This window comes from Lonchura striata, chromosome 8 (assembly GCF_046129695.1).
Source record: "Lonchura striata isolate bLonStr1 chromosome 8, bLonStr1.mat, whole genome shotgun sequence".
Lineage (NCBI taxonomy): Eukaryota > Metazoa > Chordata > Aves > Passeriformes > Estrildidae > Lonchura > Lonchura striata.
In genome coordinates, this window is record NC_134610.1 from 17,904,281 (window position 1) to 17,921,771 (window position 17,491).

At 34.5% G+C, this 17,491-nt stretch overlaps 1 long non-coding RNA gene across 1 annotated transcript in view; it reads right to left on the minus strand.

The window, feature by feature from the left end:
• LOC144246697 (uncharacterized) overlaps positions 1-17,491 on the minus strand; it is a 233,201-nt gene that overhangs the window by 39,704 nt on the left and 176,006 nt on the right. Inside the window, exon 2 of the long non-coding RNA XR_013340366.1 lies at positions 7,929-7,976. This is a non-coding gene — a long non-coding RNA (uncharacterized LOC144246697). The remainder of the gene's footprint in view (positions 1-7,928; positions 7,977-17,491) is intronic.

A 17,491-nucleotide genomic window follows, 5' to 3' on the forward strand; every position in this document is an offset into this window, starting at 1 on the left:
GCACAGTTACACTCCTGTAAGGTAAGTATTCTACATTTCTTTAAAAGGGACAGAGGTCTTTTTTCCCATTTAGAATGTCAGTCCCATAATAATTGCTTATTATATCTATCAAAGTTCTAGGAACTCTTATAGCATGTTTTTTAGCTATATTGGAAGAACTTTAAAAGCTAATAAACTTACAGCAAAGGTGTGAGGATTTTGAGTTCTAATAAATTCTTGTAAAATCATTTTATGATTCTGTCCAGGGGAAGAAGCAATGCAGAGAGGATATGGATCTCTGAAGCTCTGCCCACTGATTCAGCAAGAACTCACTGGTTTGCAGAATCCAATTTTTCCATGGTTGCAGATTCTAGGCTGGACACAGAAAGCTTATTTACATGAAACTGCTCACTCCTTACTTTATGTGCACTGTCACCTCTGTGTCTCTCATCCCAGTTCCACAAAGCCAATTCTACAAACTTGCTCTGCCAATAATCATGCATATTCAGTTGTTACTGATTAATGCTAAGCCCTGAATTTTATTTTAAACCAAGTGCTATTCACAATTTTTTTCATGTCTCTTCTAAGAATGAAGGCTATATATGTGAAGCACTTCTTACTGTTTAGTAACTGAATTATATGTTAAATCACATCATTCAGAGGAGTAAAATATAATAGTGTAGCAAACATCATTTTATAGTGACACGTTTCATTTGGACAACCACTTAATTGAGATATCTTCCAGGGAAACTGTTTAGTCTACCAACTGTAAATGGCAATGACTACTGCTTAATCAGAACCATTTTAGCATAAATTTCACTTAATAGGGAAACATTTGCCTGGTGACAAATACTTGAATAGTGTTTAACCAAGTGTTAAATAGTTATACAATTCTAGACTCTCCTTTATAATTTTAATAGTGAAGTGCCAGAAGAAGATTAGAGGGAAAAATACAAGCTGAAATGCTGTAAATATCCTGGCTTTTATTTTGGTTTCATTTTTTTGTTCTTGATGAGCACAGTATTTTGTCCTTGTAAAGCTTTATCAACTAATTTTAAGACATCATTCCCTAACTGAGACAAATAACCAGGAAGATACAATATCCATGTATAATCTCAGTAACAGATTTCTGCTGTCACCCTTAATAATAAGTTTAAAAATATTATTAGTTATAATAAAGCTATAAAATTATAACATGTATATGCCCTGCCAAAATGCATCTTGAGTCTCCAGCACAATCACCCCTCACAAAAGCAGGCAAAATTCAGTACTAACACCAACAGCCAGAGATCCCTTGGTTTTTCCAGGGATTGAACTGACATATAGAAAGATCACCCACCCAGAAAAAACTCACCTGCATATATTCAATGAGCTTACCTAAAATAGCTATATCTGTAAAAAAAAAAAAAAAGCAGTGAAATGTAAACAACCATTTCAAGATGCCATTAGAAGGACCCTACATATTTACTCAGGAATATATAATGGGTAGAGTGTTTCATACTAACATACCCTCAGTGAAGAAACCTTACTCCCACCAGCCAGTCTGTCATCTCTTAGTATATAAAGATGGCAAGAAGTGTCTTCTGCTGTCATTTACTGTTTCAGGAGATATGTCATCAGGCAGTCCCTCAGGAGTATTGCTGCTATTAATAATTATAGCTTAAGGATCTAATCCTATAAAGAACTAAGCACCTCAGTGAGAAGTCAAGAGGCACAAAGAACTATTGAAAAGCTGAGCACCACCACGGATCAGGCCCTTCCATACTTGTAGTAAGCACTTGAATCACTCTCATGGTACAATAAGCAGTCAGTGCAATGTAGTAAATCATAGAACATGTAAAAGGTTTTCTTGAACAAATGGCTGCACTAATAACATCCCATTTAATTAGTAAAAAACCCTATTGAAACATGTCACAGAAAACATGGCAGGATAATCTCCACAATATACAACAGATGATGAGTTACCTGGGTATTATGAATATGGGTGACTACAACCCACATATAGAGGTATCCGTTCCGATAGGCTGTATGACAAGTAGTCTATTGTTTCATTAATTTCTACTTTTAAAAGTTAATTTCTTCACTTTTTAGTATTAGTCATGTATTATGAAAATTAACATAAAGGTGATGATAATGCATGATCTTTATATGCCATCTTATTAAAATGAAGCTATTTTTAATACTTTTAAGAGGCCTATCAGAAAACACAATTTATATCCTCAAAGTATATTTTGTCAGTTTCAAGTATAATTTTTGCATTCATATTCTTTTATGAATTTTAATGGAGACACTTAAATTGTAATTATTCCTCTCAGCTCAAATGCAGGTAACAAATGGAATTCAATCAGTGTTTGCGCATAATGACCATCATTAAGAGAGAAATAATAATGACATTCTCTCTGCATTAAACTTGCAGACTCTTTACACAATGATCTGAATCCCATTATTGATCTCCATGGAGATATGCAATTGTCACCTATTCTGCATAATATCTGAATGTTAAATACATTTGTTTGGAACAAATATTTTAATGAATACAGTCAGTTCCACTTAATTAACTATCTGATAACTGAATATTTTTGCTTAATAATTGAACATGGAACATCAAAATTGTCCTTTTTTTAATCAAATGCACTTGAGATTAGACACAGACATTCATTTAAATTTTTGTAAAATGTACATATAGTTTAAAATTTCCATTACTTTTCTTTAAAGAATACATATTAAGATACTGGCAAGGTATTTAGCAATCACTTATTTTCCTTCCTTTGCTTTTACTAAATCTAGTGAGCAGTTCAAACTGGAAACATTTTCCTTCTAAAACAATCTTCTTCCTTCTGCAGAAAGGGTTTGCTACTAAAATGTTGCTCATGAAGGTCTGAACACATCGCTAAGCTACTCTGATGTCTTATGAGAAACAAGCATTGAATTATTTGTTGCAGGAATTGGATGGGTACAAACATCTAGATTTTGTATGCATACATAGGAAATTAAGAGCTAAAAAAGTGGATTTTATATCTTTCAGACCTACTAGGGTTGAAAAAGATAACAACAAGCATTTTTTGCTCCGGTCAGCATTCTGAAATGTAGGAGAAAAAAAAAAGATGCTTAAATGTAAAACAATGAACCAAAGTTTTAGAAGAACTCCTATCATATATTGATAAAAAAATCTTACTTGTTCTGAAGAGCTGGGGGGTTTAGCTGTAATAATGATTGCTGAATTCAACCTTGTCTGAATAAATCAGGCACCTGAAACTAAAGAGAGTAGTGAGAGTAATCCCAATTGACATTCAAAGATCCTACCTCTGGATGCAGCCATCTTGTTTAAAACAATACTTTTGGTGGCTCTGGTTATGGGAGAGGCTAGTAAAAGTTGCCTTAGAGGAAAGTATGAGAAATCCCAGAGTGGATAATTAAAAAATAAGTTGGCCATAGGGGAAGTTTCTTCCCATAGTCAACACTTGGCTAATGATATGAACCATCAGGAGTCATTCACTTTGTTTGTAGATCTTTTGATTATCTGTGTAAACGTCTGTTTCCTTTTTAGGATCCTGCTAAGGTCTTAGCCTTCATGATGTTGTGGTTTAATTCCAGCCAGTAACTCAGCCCCACACAGCCTCTTGCTCACTCCTCCCTGCTGGGACAGGGGAGAGAATCAGAAAGGTAAAAGTGAGAAAAGTTGTGTGCTGGGGGTAAAACTGTTCAATAGGTAAAGCAAAAGCCACACACACCAGCAAAGCCAAGTAAGGCATTTTTCCATTACTTCCCATGAGCAGCCAAATGTTCAATCAGCCCCAGGACATCAGGGCTCCACCACAAGATGACTGGGGAAGACCATCACATCCCCTCCTTCCCTGTTTTTCCCCAGCTTTATATCCTGAGCATGTACTCAGATCCATTGAATTCACTGCAGCCTTGGCAAAAGACAGAAGGAATGAACAAGGGAACTGGAAGAGCTTAATGAAAGCCTGTTTTTCTAGACAAACAGGATTCTTCCTTAGTGATAAAGGGGTTTCCAGAAACCCCAACAGGCTTACTTTTGGAAAACCAGTGTAACTGCTTTCAACATAAATTGAACTTATGAACATGCTATCTTTTAATTTAAAGCTCAAATTAGATTTCTATAAAAATCAATCAATATACTTGCACGTTTCATGCAGCTAAAATACATGCTGATGCAATGATGTTTCTGGTCCATGTTTAAGTCACCCACCCACTCAGCATGTCTTTTAAAGACTAAATAGAAACTACCTATCAGTTTCTATTCACATATTCCACAAAGAAATATTAGACATACAGCAAAATTACCAAAAAGAAAAGCAATAATTAAAATTAATTATTTTTGGTTGGAAAAAATACATTTTACAAAAACTAAAGCCAACTTTAAAGGCACCAGCAGAACCAGAAGCAGTATGCTTGTGTGCTTTATGTATCCTCCCTCTTTGTCTTTCAAAATGAATAATCAATTAGAGTAAGAGAAATTTTTTAGTGAGGATTATATACAGGGTTCTAGAAGATCAGGCACAGAATAAAAGATTATGAGATGCTGAGAGAAGTGCAGGGTAAAAAGATTAAAGTAGACAAAGTCAGAAGCTAATTTTAAAATCATCACCAGAAAAATACGACATTTAGCAGAATATTATAGCTTAATCCTATGCAGAATAGTGTTTGACCCACATTGTTGTATTGCTTTAATAGCTGCACCATATACCAGCATATTTGCTAAGGACTATTTAAGCAGAATCTGTGTATACCATCATCTCCAGTCTGGGTGGTACTTGCAGTATTTGTATATCTCTATATTTGATCGTTCCCTTTATATTATGCAGAATGCATGACATCCTATGGATGGATGCAGAATGTGTTTACTACACCACAACTTGATCATTATCTTGGGTGAGTGGCCAGAGTGTGTCCCAGAACCGGCTCATTATTATGGGGGCTGCATACCAGTAATTGATCACTCTTCCAATACTGTACAAGAGCTCTTAGGGTGCATGGAGGGGGAATATATTCTGTATGTAGATTCTACATTTATTTTGTTTTGGACAGTGAAGTATACAGAGAGTGAATTATAAAATGCCCATGTCTTCACTATTGTTTGTAGGGAGAAGGAACTGTTGTTTTGAGAGATAAAAATAAAGCATCCGAGAAGACTGAGCTATGACATGGCAAAAAGAGTAAATGCTTGAGAGAAAGAATGATAATATTTCTCAAGGTATACCAGTAATGTAGAAAATATTAAAGCATATTGATACACAAGTTTTTTAAATATTCATAAGCAGAACTGAAAATAGTGTTACCGCTATGGCTAGAGGCACACAGGCAAAATTAAAAAAAAAAAAAATTAGGTGGATGCCAAGGTGGTAGAGTCAAAATATCTTGGCTACATATTTTACATCAGAGGCATGAGGCAAGCCTATTACATATGCCATTTAGCATGTTCTAATTCCTAAACTCTGCTCAGAATCTCTCATCTTCTCCAGGTAATTCATGGGGTGAATAGCCACCCCAGTGTTGCTGACAGAGATAATGCTGTCGTATCTTGTTAATCATTTTCACTAGATTAGTTCCTACCATTTATATAGAAATTATTTGTTTACTTTACTTGTTCAGTGTGTTGTTCTTCAGGTGATTTATCTCTGTTACTCAGTTGGCTATTTTTCAGTTTGTGCATTTATTTGTTTTCAATGTGCAATGCCAAGATTTCCATGGCTAGGATACCATCTTTACAGCATTATTTTTTAATGGGTAGTAATCCCAGTATCATAATATGGTGATATATTTATAGGCAGAGCAAAACAAGAATCTAAAGTGTAGGCTGACATTCTGTTTGCAGTATTACACCAAATCAAGGCAGCAAGCAGTGACCAAGAACTTGTCAACCCTTCACTGGTTCTTCATTTGTCATAGCTGGTATAAGAGAACCTAACAAACAAGTAATTTCTTGCCAGGTTAATTTTTTCCAAGGACAGCACTCCTGCATTAGACCTGTAAATTTATTGGCCCAAGAAAAGGCCTTATAACAGTGCAATATTGCATTGCCTGGGGGAAGTATTGCTGAAAACAGCTAAAAAGAAAAGTCATTCCACAGTCATCACTTTTCAAGTCCACTTTTTTCTATAGCCAAAATACAGCTGATTAGGAGATTCCCTTTTGGACTAACCAGGAATCTCACACGAAGTAAAATGATGCAGGTGTTTTAAGAAAAGGGAAGCAAGTATACCTTTTATACTGAAACTGGCAACAATTTGCAAAACCAGAAGTAGAAAGAATCTAAAAACTATGGCTGTGGTTTAATGACACACTAAAGCTGGTATTAGAAATGCCATATGTGAATTTTAAACAAACCGTGAACACACTGTGAACACAGGACTAGAAAGTGTAGCTCCCTTTTAGCCAGAAGAAAAGTGTAAATAATGTGTGAATTTTGTACCATGTTCTAAATAGTTCAAAGAAGAAACCTGAATCATTGAAGCAGGCTATGGATTGTGCTAGCATGAATTTGTGATCTGTGTAATGTTGCAGAAGAAACAGAGACATAGATAGTCCTATTTGTAAAATCATTTCGTTCATGATTATTACTGCTCATGTATTTTAGCAATCACACCTTAGGATGACCATTCCTTTAGCACCATAGGGCACACAATGGCTGTGCAGCAGATCTGCCAGAGGCTCACAGAATGTGCTGGACATTCACCGTTCTTATATTTTACTTGATATTTAGGCAGTGGTTTACAATGCTTTCATGGCATTTATCACTGGACTACATGGGTTCTTGGCATAGTTTATACTGCTTAAGGCCTACCTAATTCATTATAGCTTCTTTGAGGTATATAAACGTGTAGTTCAAACCATTTAAGTTGACTCTATTCTCTATAATTCCTTCTTTGGCATGTTCTCTGACAATGATGTCTAAGACAGTTTCTCAGTTGTCTATCATAAACTAACACATTAAATTTTAAGGAATTTTAACAGCACTCTAGCTCTCAGAGAGGGGCAGAAGCAAAGGTAGGTATGGAGGTGATATAGGTATTTTGAATGTTTCAGTAAACTAAACTATAGAAGCATGCTAATGAGTTAGCAGGCTAAATGTCCTCTTTTTAAATGTGCAGGCTAAATTTCCTCTTTCTCTCTCCAGAACAAGTTATCTCAGAGACTTGAAGTAGATCCACAGCTAATGAAAAACATGTGAAATGACAAGATCAGAAGAATAAGCAATTGCATTTTTGGTGTAGGAGTAGTCATTTTTAAAAGGAAACATTTTTTAAAGGAAACCATTCCTTTCACTGTTCATGGGGATTTTTAAAAAGCTTTCAGATCATCAAATCTCAAATAGAAGAATTTTTTTATTTTTTCTTTAAGGTATGCCATGGGAACTTATTAAACCCTCTTGGAAGTATATTTATATTTGAAAACAGAAAGTTTTCTTATCCTGTTAACTAAAAAACAGAGGACTGAGCAAACCCAAGGATCAAAGAAATATCACAGAATCTGGTAATAAAGTTATCAGCTATTACACATAAATAGCATTTAGAGACAGCTCTCCAAATTACATGTCATTTTACTCTAAATTAGGCAAACCAAAAATCTGATTTTGGTAGTTCTGTGTTTAAAAAAGATCTATAATACTCCAAATATTAAAAACTTACAAGCACAAACAGCTTCACTAAGATAATATTGCAGCCTTATAAACCTACTGTAAGTGACAGATCAACATTTTCAAGCAGGGACAAAGTGAATCCATTAGATGAAATACTGCCATCGTTACCTATTTTTAGCAGTAATAATAAATACAGTCATTATGATGATGAATAACTAATGAAATGGCAGGCCCAGGAAACAGCATTGTAAAGCTTTCAAGAAATTAGAGTCAGATCCTGGAATTGGAGGTATTACCAGGCTATGGTATTGGAATTGGAGGTATTACCAGCCTATGTCTTAATTACCTTGTGACTTCAGCAGGACTTTCCAAGTAGTGCATATCCTGAAGCTCACTGTAAAACAAAGGTAACAAGACAGAAAAAGAAAAATAATACAATAAACATCTTACCACATTATAATCCAGCATAAAAAATATAGGACACATAAAACATATAATAATTCTTGCTAGGAGGAATTGCCACGGACTCTTTTATTTTCTTATTACATAGAGCTAAAATATGTTCCACAATTAGAAACACTCTGAATAATTCTTTAAGAGATGGGAATCTTGCACTGCCCCACCCTTTCCCTTCCCAGGACTTGATAAATTCTATTTATATTTCTAATCAGGAATTAGGTAGGTATCATAAAATTTGATAAATGGAACATACTTTGCACTGATTAAATGATCAACAAAATGGAATCAGTATGCTTTCATTTACTATGTCAGCACAGTGACTAAAAGCATTGACGATATCATCTTCTTCCTTCCTTAAAAAAACACCAATATTTTAACTGTTTCTGAATTCTGAGAAATTTTCAAAAGTCACTCTCTAGAAATGAGCTATTCTGGAGACACAGTGAAGTTCTGGAAATTTTTTGAGATACAACCTTCCACCTCTTTTGTAGTTTTTTTAGCTTTCTAATTTTCTTTAAATACATGCCTGAATATCTGAAAAGTACCAGAATGTGTACCTCAGTCATAGATACCAGATTTTTAAGAGAAGATTAAATAGAGAATCAAGAAAAATCATGTAAGTGTTTAAAGTCTTAGCAATATTTTCATCTTCAAACTAGGATTTTGTGAATTACCTGTTTTCAAGATATCTGCTTCCAAATTTTTTTTTTTTTCATAGGAGACATTTCATTCCCCAGTCAGGTTTAAAGTTAATTCTGGTTATAGCACCATTCACTTTTTTTTTTTTTTTACTTTGAACAACAAGTTTTAACGTTATTTATGAGTTGTGTCACCTTAGGAGTGCATACAACAGCAATTCATTGGACAAAGAAAATGGTTAAAGATGGTCTGATTGTTCTACTAAACACATAAGGGGAGTGATTTAAGTTTAATATATCTGAAAAAACTAGGTATTACTGAAATCAGAAAACATTACATGTACCTCTAAGTAGAATTAATTTAGAGAAACAAATGAATAGAACATTTAGATTTTTTTAGACTACATTTTTTCTTTCATAGCTTATGGGTGTATATATAATTGTTCCATTAATTTTTTTGTTTGCGGTCTCTATCCATCCCTGAACTGGAAATGTCTGGGTAGCATATATCTCAATATGTTAACCTGAAGTAGGAATGAAAGCCATCTTGGACCTAATACCATTATCTAGTACATTATATACATTTAGCAAGTTTCACTGGTGTCACGTCTTTTTCCCAAACATAAATATTATCATTAATTAGAATGGCATGCCTCCAAACTTAACTTGTTTTTAACAATTCTTTTGCACATGTACCTTCAAGCCTGAATCATGTAAACATTAGTAGTCCTAAATTTGTTTGCCTTTTGCACACAGGCAAATATAGGTGGGAAGGTACGTAAAAGGTGGGTAAATCTGACTATCTCCCACGAAGTGATATTTTCTTAGATAAATGGGATACAGATGCTTTCATCTCAACTCTAAAATCAAGGTCAAGCAGATTAAAAGTAATATGATACCCTTTTGCTAGGAAGGTCTTTATTTCTGATCCAGACTGACTATTAAAGACATTTTTGTGCTATGCAGCTGGTAGGAAGGCACTCAGAAACCTTTATAGCCAGTGGTGGCAAAATCCTTTGCCTATGGAAGATTTTGTAAAGATACGTGGACTCTATAGGCCGTCAAGGAGAAAAATAACATATTTTGGGGTGTTCACATTTTACTAAGACAGTTTTTTTAACTTCTGGGACCTTCTTGCACTTCTGAAGGACTTTAAATGGAGACTCAGGAGCAGCCAGTCTCAGAAAAAACCAGTTTACTAGACTCCTTGCTAGGTGCTGCATCACACATTCACACATCTATCACAGGATCTGATTTCAATTTCTAATATTGGAAAATTATATAAGGGTAGATGGCATGTATGTTCCACAAGCAATGAAATGTTAACAGGGCAATCATAGAAAAATGAATGTGTTTTACCATATTTTATTTTTAATATCTTCCTAACTATGAAAACAAAAGCCATGAATTTATATCAAACAAAATAACAATGCATTTTTCTCAACATGTCGTTAGCTAAGACAAATATATCTAGATGTTGCATTCAGTCTTGTCTGTGCATAAGGGAAACATTATGTATTCCAAGAGAACACTGAACAAAACAATCTCAAATTGCTACATAACTTTCAAAGAAGCAGTTGGTTTTTTCCATCAAAGTGTGAATGGAGATAGCTTAAAGAATGTCACAAAGAGAAACAAGGGCTAATATAAGTAATAGTGATGAAAGGATAGAAGGGAGAATTCCTATCTGGATGATTATTTAGGATTTGGAATTTTTCAGTATTTCTGCAATTGTTTTCTTATTCTTGAATCATAACTATCTGAGACTAGTTGAGATTATTATTTCCTTTTCCTTGCTACTTCATCTGCACTGAATACCAATCTCAAGATGAAAATGCCATAGTATCCACAGGGTTAAAATAAATAATTTATATTCTCCTTTTTTCTTTACATGGATTGTGTCTTCCCTGAGGTGAATTTCTCATGAAGATTCTAATTTGGGGCTACAGAAGTTTTGTCCCAGTCATGCACAATCTTTTATATACTAAACTCATATTGTATCAGGTAGAATGAAATCAACTGAATGTGTAAATTCCTTAAATAATAGCAAATGGAGCAAATTGAATTTCAAAGGGAAAAAAACGGTGAACCTGAAAAGTGGTGGTACGAAGGTCATCAGCAGAATTAACAAAAAAGTCTGGCAAAGTTACAGTTAGGCAGTCAGTAATACTCTATTGATCAGACTTTCTCAATCAATGAAGCTGTGCCAAGATTATTGATGCAAAGGTATTAAACAAAATTTTATTTCAGCTAACTTGTTGGCTCAGATGTCAACTGAAAGTCATTTCCCCAGTCAATCAAAGATATGATAAATCTGAGCAGAGTTAGTTCTTCAACACCTTTGTATATCTTCTACTTTCCAAAGATATAATGAGCTCTGAAATGGCAACATTTAAAAGAATATTTGAACTAGGAAAAACAAAGACATAGCATTTACATAAAAACACAGAGAACCAAAGCACAGACTAAGTAGGGAATGAAAGAAAGAGATACTTCATGTGACAAGGAAAATTGGCAGGTTACATCAGATAATATCAAAATCCAAATCTGTATCTATGGGTGGCTTATTAAAAAATACTATTTCCTCCTAATGTTGACTCGTTCATGACACAGAGTCCTCCAGTCACACGACAGTCTCTGCTAAAGAAAGACTAAGAGCAAAGCAGCTGCTTACTGCAGAATAAAGGAAAGCCCCTGAGCACCCATCCATCCTGCAGTTGGTTTTGTTGTTGATGGTAGGCTTCCCAAAATCTTGTATTTCAGTAGACATAGCATACAGTCTGGAAAGGGAAGGAATATACAGTCTGGGACAAAGTTCATTGTAGTGCACACCTTCATCGCTAAAAAGTATTCTCACAAGGTATGTTCATCACAGCACTGCCAAAATCCAGTGGTGATGCCTGTGAGATTTGCATTTCACTGAAGCTCCTTGTTTTCCAATCTTGTGCTCAAAACAATTCTAAAAATTAACTTAAATGAAAATTAACAAATATATATCTCTGGGAAATCCAGAGAAAGTGGTGTACTTCCAACATAGCTGCTCTATTTGACTTTGAGTCAGAATCAACAAAACCATTAGCTATAGTAAACTAAAAAGAGCTGAAGAGTACTAAGAAAGTGTGTGTGTGTTTTTTCAGGGTTTGTTAGCTTATGAAAGATGTAATTGACTTCAATGACCTTAAACCAAATTCAATGTAATATAAGGATCAAAAGAGCTCTTTTATCAAAGAGAATACAATAAAGTTTTATTTTTTTTTTCTTTCATTATCAAAGTGAACAGATTTAGAGTATATAAACTATATTGGACAGAATTTAGAAATATTAAATGGCAAACAAAAATTTGCATCCTAAAAATTAAAATTTTCATATAAAGGAATAAAGAAAATAAAAGGATAAACGACTTTAAAGAATTGGAAAAAAATATAAAAAGGAAAATATAAGAAAAAGACACTTGAGAAATCATTTGATAATATTTTCTCTCAACTGAAGTGTGACACATTTCTGTGAGTTCTCTACGAATTCTGTCTTGCATGGTAAAATCCTAAAGAGCTTTTTAGGGGAAAAAATGTATTTGCATGACTTCAAACTATATCATGAAAACCTACTTTGATCCTGCTTCATTTGCAACACTATTCTTGCTTTGTCTTTCATCAACTTACACATAATTACAATGTGGGAGCAAAAATTTAGCTACAACCATTACAAATTTACATCAGCAAGCAAAAATGTGTCATAAATTAATTCAAATTTCATTGAATTCTTTAGGGATGAAATCCTCTATTTTTTAATTAATTGCTTCTGTGTTGTCTATTTGTTTAAAAATAAACAAAAGACTGAAAACTTCCATTTTCAGGACTATTGGGTCAAGAAAAAATCAAAATTAGTATCAGGTCTATAACCATAACTTGAGCATAACTTGAGAATAGAAGTAGAATATAGAGGTATCTGCATAGGTTGTGTCTGCTTTAAAGAGTTGAAGTAGACTTTTTCCTGTCTGGGTATCTGATCACACCAACCTCGTTTATGAATCCATCCCCTAACTCCTACTTTATTTCATGCAGTTGTCAATCATAAAGGTTTATTTTCCCTTCCTCTTGTACAGATACAGGCTTCCTCTGATCAGCCCATGATACAAGTTTGCTATTCTCAGAACTTCTTGATCCCCAGTTCCAGGTCTTTCTTTACAGGCCTTCACCTGCAAGGATTCCTAGAAACACCTCCAACCAGCTCAACACCTGGAATATGGTGCTCATAACACCATTACCAGTTTACCAATTTTCACTTAATGTCTTTGTTTTGCCTCTTGACTTGAAAACATATACAATTACTCTTCGATCATCTTTTTTGTACCTTTTCTGGCTTGTAAGCTTGTTATCAAGCTATCAGGAATAATGATAATACAAATAATAAATGTATAGACACTGTTCCACTGAGAGCTGTCTTTTTTTGCCTTCATGCATGAGTAGCCAAGTAGATTCAGTGTTACTAAATTGATCTCACTTTTGATGATACCTGAGTAGTTTCTATTCCCTAACTTTGAGTCCAAAGAAAACCCAACTGTATAATCAGAAGCAGTAAATTATCCAGTAAAGACCTTATCATGACTGTAAATTACAATGCTAAAGATCCAATTAGTATTTTCATAATTCCCAGTCACCTCCCAGGTAGTATGATCACTTTATTTTTTAAAACTAAATACGGTTCTTACTCCCTATGGTTATTAGTCTCTACCCTCTACTGTGCTTCTACTGCTACAAAATTTTAGAGAACATTGTGGCAAACAATGTGAATATCCAAACTTTTTTGTCTTATCTCCTAAAATGATGGTTTTAAATCTGTTCCTGCTGTTATCTAATTGGCTACTTCTTCTACTACTATAAACACTAAAATTATTTATTTTAAACACTGTTTTGCTCTTTCTGTTTTGGATTACTGGATCCTTTCTTCATTCCCACCACTAATTTTGCAGTAAATATTCACCCTCTGCTGTTTCATTGGCTAGATATGAACCCTCAAAGAACTCTCACCCAAAGATTTTTTTCATATTTTGTGCCTTAGCCTTTGTAAGTCTGACAAATGCCTCACAGGAGAAAAGGGTCCTGGTTTTTTCTCTGTTTATTTTTTTTCTTCCTTAAATAAGAGTCTGAAAACCAATTCTTTGCTGATCAAAACATATGTAAGTACTCTTTTGTATATTTAAACAGTATTTAAACACTGACAGCTTCTCTGCTACTGCTACTAGCAGCTTTCTTCCAATGGTAATTACATTGTTGCTATGTTTTTTCACCTTTGTTGTAAATTTGAAGTAACTTCAGTGAAGCATAGAATGAGAATTGAGGGGGGGAAATCTGTGTAGTGTATCTGTTTGCGATTAACCATCATGTTTCCATATGTTGAAGTCCTGCTTGAAAATTCAAGTGGTCTAGGGAAATCTGATCAGCACTGTAATTATGGCCTACTTGAATCAAGTCAGTCAAATAATGTCAAAAACAATTATTTTCTTTTCCAAAGGGCACAACAAGTTTGGGAATACACAAGAGAAAATGCAGATCTCAACATGTTAACAGTTTATCAACCAGTCTTGGGGTATTCATCGTTTGAAAATTTAGTTATGTATTTTCATTAGTGTAATTGTTGTCCTTTTTTTGCCAGATTGTCAGACAACTAACGATGAATATTTTGAGCCAAGTGCATTCTGTTGCCTTGTCATTGGGAAGGGAGATTTTCTGAAGAAGCTGAGAGTTTTTAACCTGGGCAAGACTTACAGAATTGAACCAAGAATAAATCAGGATACTAAATATTCCAATAATAAATATGGCATAGTTCTACAAACATCTTCAGATATTAAGTATTAAACACAGAATAATTTGTTAATAAAATATTCCCACATGTGTGAATCCACATTCACATGTTTCCTGCTGAAAATTCTTAGATATTCTGAAGGAAATTTTATTGAAAACTTGTGGGTTTAAAATTCTTTTTTGCAAAATCATCAGCAGTCTTGATAAAACTACTAAAGTGAAACCCCTGAATTCACTGCATCAGCTTTCTGATAAAATAGAGCTGACAGGATGCTGAAGGCAGACCTATACAGTGTGTTAATAGTGAACCTGACAGGGTAAATCCCATTCGGGTTTTTAGTAAAATTTGTTGCCTTTTATTAATTCAGATTATAATTCATCTAAATAATTGTATTGTATGATTACTTGAACTTCTTCATTGCTAAAAACAATAAGGAATATCAACTTAAGTGGCCAAAAAATGTTTCTGATTCTCACCTCTGAGACCCATCATAGATCTATGTTGCCTCTGTTCTGTCTTTAATAAATAATTTTTGCCTTCTTGTTGTAAGAATCACACTGATTCTGTTTGCTTTTTCACAAACTATCTTTATGACACTTCAGTTGAAACTATTTAATATAAAACCAGAAAAAGTTCTGATTTCTGATATTACTCAAGAAATTATTACTTAATGCTTCTTACAAGATGTCAAATAAAGAAGAATTAGGTCTAGTTTACTTTAAAAATTGAATGTAAGTTTTTATAATATGAGTGTGAACAGATATGTTCACAGAGGAGAATGTGATATATTTTAACCTGTAAATGTATTGATCTCAGTAAGTTTTCATATACATGTATCAATATGTATGCTTATATATATAAATGCATATTTAAGTGATTTTCTGTTATACTATGCTACCACCTTTAGAAACAGTTTGTCATCTTAGTCTGTAAAATCTTTAGAATAGACACTATCTCCTTATATGCTTATGCATTTCTCTGGGCAATCAGACCATGACCCTTTACAGAGATCACTGACCATCACTACTATAAAGAAAAAAAGTGGGGGTTTTTTATGCATTTTTGCCTTAAATCACCCATCTGTTTCCAGGAGTTTATGTGCATGTAATAGTTTAATTCTACATAAAATTTGAAATAGATATTTTAGAAGGTTTATGTGCCACACATTTGTACATATTATTCTACCACCACAGAAACATTTGCTTTCTCTGGTACAACTACATACATACATGATACAAGAACATTATTGTAGTTGTAAAGTAAGATATTCAAATTTTCTTGCCATGGAAATGGTTGCTTTTAGAGACAGCTGCCATAGAAACATTTGTTTATCTTGAGAAACCTGGCAAAAGGAAAAATCAATGTACAAAATATTGTGAATTCTAGAGATAGGGTGAAAGACATTGTAGCATCACATGGTGCCCATAAGGATCTCATTAAAGCCATCATCTGACAAGCTTCTGCAGTCATGCTGTACCCATTTAAACTTTATACAAGATAAATGCCTTATTCTATTACAGAAAATGCTGCTCTGAAAGTTGGGTGACGATACTGAGGACTACATCATTATATGGCACATTCCCAGTGGAATGTAGAAAGTTGTAATAGAATCTATTATTAAACACTCACTTAACTATTTAATTACTTGATTCATGTTTTGACATATTTCTTAGCATGTAACTTTTGTGAAGAAAGAGCTATGCATTTGTGATCCTGCAGAAATCTTACAGCAAAGTCATGGATAGAACTATCTGCAGCTGTCTCTTACCCTATATTTAGACTGCCATTTTCTAAGGAGAAATTTGGGATAATTTTATTATTTCTTTTAAGTTTAATTACTAATGATGAATGGTCCAAGCAATCATAACTGTTAACTGACAATGATGAATGTCTCTGTCATTTCAAAAAGCTTTTTTATTATTGACCAGGAGATCACATCGATTCTTAAATATAAGGTCAGTTTAACTGTATCCTGTAAAGCACTAAAAATCCTAAAAATGTAGGCTACAAAAATATTTATTTAATGAACAAAAATAACATATAATACATGAAAAGCAAATATTCTACACATTTAACTCAGAGTACCTGTATAATTTAATCACTATGGATTGACCACCTATGGGCCTAGACTAGTGTTGCCGATTGTCACACTAGCAAAAAGAAAATCAAGCCTTCTGGGAAAGACTGGTGAGACTGGGTATAGTCTTTGTGTATGATTTGCAAAAACACAAGGGAAGTTCCACATTTAAGACATTATCTGATTTTTTGGAAGAGTCATAGAACATCTCTACTGCAAAATTTTAGAGTTCATCTTAAGAGTAAATCAAGGGAAGAAGAATTTGCTTTAGGTCACTGATAAGTGTGGAGAGAAAGGAGAGGAGAGGAGAGGAGAGGAGAGGAGAGGAGAGGAGAGGAGAGGAGAGGAGAGGAGAGGAGAGGAGAGGAGAGGAGAGGAGAGGAGAGGAGAGGAGAGGAGAGGAGAGGAGAGGAGAGGAGAGGAGAGGAGAGGAGAGGAGAGGAGAGGAGAGGAGAGGAGAGGAGAGGAGAGGAGAGGAGAGGAGAGGAGAGGAGAGGAGAGGAGAGGAGAGGAGAGGAGAGGAGAGGAGAGGAGAGGAGAGGAGAGGAGAGGAGAGGAGAGGAGAGGAGAGGAGAGGAGAGGAGAGGAGAGGAGAGGAGAGGAGAGGAGAGGAGAGGAGAGGAGAGGAGAGGAGAGGAGAGGAGAGGAGAGGAGAGGAGAGGAGAGGAGAGGAGAGGAGAGAGATTCACAGTGCTTTAATTTCTGTTAGAAGCTTTATGGTTAGAGCACACTCTGACATTAAAAATGCATAACAATAAAACATAAAACCATTTCCTTATTGCTGGCATTTATGCAAAACCACTTACAACCATTCAAAATATTAATATCCTTTCCTACCTAGCAATTAATGCTGCTCTATGGATTCAGTACTCCATACACTAGAAAATAGCATTGCCACAGTGCTGTGACCCACTGTACTTAATTACACAACAA